Below are 3,714 nucleotides of genomic sequence, written 5' to 3' on the forward strand. Positions count from 1 at the left end.
AAATGCTTGATAGAATTCGCCTGTGAAGCCATCTGGTCCCGGACTTTTTGTCTGTTGGGAGTTTTTAAATCACAGTTTCAATTTCAGTACTTGTGATTGGTCTGTTCATATTTTCTATTTCTTCCTGGTTTGTTTGTAAATTGACTTTTGAAGTGATTAAAAGCCTAATGTTTATTCTAACAGTGTTGCCATTCTTAGCATTTTTTTGTGCACCCACCCTATGCCCCTATGAGATATGTAATGAATATTTAACTCCTACACAATATGAGATATAGTTATTATTTTCATCATTTTATAGATGAGAGAAGTGAGGCTTGGAAAAGGTAAGTGAACTCATCAAAGATTTCACATCTAGCGAATATTAGTAAAAATATTCATTTATCATTCAGGCTTCAAAGATTATGGATAAAAAAGTGTGCCCCTGCTAATATGGAGGATATTTTTCTAAAAGAGAAAGAACACTTTAAAAGCACTATGGCCTTATGTAAGAGCATATGTTTCGTCCAGATGAGAGAAAAATCCTTAAGAACAGGGATCCAATTCCCTCTGAAGCTGAGGTGACTGGCCCCATTTCATTTTAAGGTGTGGCAGCACCACCTAGTGGCAAAGAAAGATATAGCCCTAGTGAATGGTTTTCTTCTTTGGACAACTAACCCTGTTTTTAAGAGTGACAGATTAATTTGGGGCTTCCAATTCAAAATAAAATGACCAAATATGTTTACCTCCTTTACCTGGAAAAATTTCTCAACAAATACTAAGAAGACAGAAAGAGGACAGAAGGTGATGACTGAACAGAACAGAGGAAGTTCAGGCCAGCGGCCTGCGTGAGGGGATAGCTGATCACCGAAGGTGGCCCGAGGGGCCCAGAACTTAGAGGCAGTCTGATCTGTGAAGTGGGGAGGGGGTGAGAATTAATCTGTTCACCTGCTGCCCATGCTCAGGAGGTTTACACTCAAGAGGATTTCATCCGAAGGTGCTGATCTCAGGGACATCAGGCCCGCATAGACCAGGAGGATAAAGAGGCGGGAACTGAAGAAAAATCCGCGCGCGCCCTGAATGGTGGCTCCTCAGCCTCCTTCCCACACGCGACACGTGCATCCATTCTGGAGAAACTGAAGAACGCTGGAGAAAAATACAGCCGCAGAAGTCCCTCAGGGCGAAGGCTGTTTCCCTGCTGTCCTTTGTGACGGCAATGTTGACCTGAAACAAATGCACAGCTAATTCTCCAGCAAAGATGGGTTTATTCAGGATCAACAGAGAATTGCAGTTCGGGGGCTGCAACCGTGATGAGCAGCGTGTGAGTTTCCCACATGGCAAAGGAAGAAGAGCGCTTTTACCGGGGGAAAAAGGAAGTTGGGAGGGTTATAGCAAATAGAGTCCATGGCTTTTCCTTAGCTGAGTCCTTGCCAGGAAAGAAGAGGAATCTTTCTTCTTCCTGTTGGGCTCTGCTGTGGTCATAGGGCCTGAGAGCTCCCCTTCTGGTCTCCAGATTCTATTTAATTGAGGTTTCTGTTCATTAATTTTTTATACCAGCCCTACCTGTATGAGTCTCTCTAAAATATGAATGGATGGCCAGAAGTCATCACACTTTCAAGGAAAAGCTCTGACATGAAAAATGAAGACCAAAACCAGCAAATGGGGAAAAGAGGCTGAGTGGAAACAGAAGATGCAGGAAGGGGACAAAAGCTACACTTAATAGTATCAGAAGAGAATGTTTAAAAAAAAAAAAAAAGAGAAAAGAGAAAAAATAATTCTTTGCAGTTTATAAAAATGGTAACTGAAATAACAATTCACGATAAGTTTTTTTTTTTAAAGAAGATATTGGGGGTAGGAGTTTATTAATTTATTGATTTATTTTTGCTGTGTTGGGTCTCTGTTTCTGTGCGAGGGCTTTCTCTAGTTGTGGCAAGCAGGGGCCACTCTCCATCACGGTGCGCTGGCCTCTCACTGTCACGGCCTCTCTTGTTGCGGAGCGCAGGCTCCAGACGCGCAGGCTCAGTAGTTGTGGCTCACGGGCCTAGTTGTTCCGCGGCATGTGGGATCCTCCCAGACCAGGGTTCGAACCCGTGTCCCCTGCATTAGCAGGCAGATTCTCAACCACTGCGCCACCAGGGAAGCCCCACGATAAACTTTGAAGGCTAACGCTGAGGAAATTCCAGGAATGTTGAACATTAAGAAAAAAGGTAGACAGAGATTGGAGACAAAAGAAAACTAGAAGTTGATAAGAAATCTAAGTGGGGAGAATCTGTCTAATGGAATTTTCAGAAGGAGCGAAAAGAGGAAAGAGGTGTTGTGTGATCCTTCAGTGATGTACCTTGGCAGGGCCCTTCCCATTTATTACAATGGGTACTTAGTAGGTCTTTCAATAAAGTTATGGGTTATCATTTTAGCAAATATTCTGGCAGAGCTTTCCATGTCAGCAGAAAAAGAGCTTATTCTTTTTAAATGCTTCATAATACTCTGTTATCTAGAACTAAATAGCATATTTAACTACCCATTTTTCCATTGGTGAGCATTTCGGTGTTTTTCTGTGTCTTGGCATTACAAACAGTGCTGCTATAAACACCCTGTAATCCTTCTTGCAGATGTTTGAGTATTTCCCTTAGAAGTATACCTCAAGAAAAGATTTCTAGATCACAGAACATGAGTATTTTTAAGTTAAAATCCAAAGGTTGCCCCTTCCTCATGACACCGATTTATGCTGTTACCAGCTGAGCTTGGGGTGCCGTCTCCTCATACCCAAGACTGGATGCTAATAATCTACTAAACTGTTTTCCAGCCTATTAGATTAAAAAATGACATCTCCTTATCTTAATTTGCATTTTCCTGACTATTATCAAGGTTGAACAGTTTTATTTACTATTCGTTTATATTTCTTCTGTGAACTGGCCATTTGCATCCTTTGAACATTTATATTGGATTATTTGTCTTTTTCTTACTGACTTATAGGAACTATTTATATATTCTGGACAGAGGCTTCTATCTTAGAAGTTATCAATGTTTTATTCTAATCAGTTTTGTCTTTTAACTTTGTTAAAAAAAATCCCTGTTATAATGATAGATGCCTGAAGGCAGGGAATTGGTGTTACTCATTTTTGTTGCCAAGCATCTGGCAGGACATACTAGACAGTCATTTTGTGAACGAAAACAGAGACATGACCTTGGCTTCATGACCGCCCTGAAAGAACATTTACAGGTGCTTGTAGCCAGAGCTCTCCTGGGTCTCGGTGACTTCTCAGATTGCAGGGGGGAAGGACTGGCTTGGATTTAAGATGTTAAGTGGATCACAGGAATGCCAGTGACATACACTCCCAATCGTTAAGAGTCATGAAGAACCATAATAGGGTATAGATGGTTGAAGGAGTATCCTCTGGTTATCTTCCTGAGCCTAAAACCAGGATCTAGTCAATAGGTTAATGTAGTAAAAGGAGAGATGCGTGTGGTTGGACTAGCTTACAGAGATGCACATGTCTTTAGGACCAGAGAACTGTTAAAAAGTTTAGTTTGACAATGGACTGTGACTTTTCATATTTTAACACCAGTGGCAAGGAAGTCTCAACCAAATGGGAGATAAACTAGTAAAAGATTGTGGTGAGGGTGGAAATTCACTACATATAGTCTTTTTTTTTTTTTTTTTTTTTTTTTTTGCGGTACGCGGGCCTCTCACTGTTGTGGCCTCTCCCGTTGCGGAGCACAGGCTCCGGTCGCGCAGGC

This window comes from Physeter macrocephalus, chromosome 20 (assembly GCF_002837175.3).
Source record: "Physeter macrocephalus isolate SW-GA chromosome 20, ASM283717v5, whole genome shotgun sequence".
NCBI classification, from domain to species: Eukaryota; Metazoa; Chordata; class Mammalia; order Artiodactyla; family Physeteridae; genus Physeter; species Physeter macrocephalus.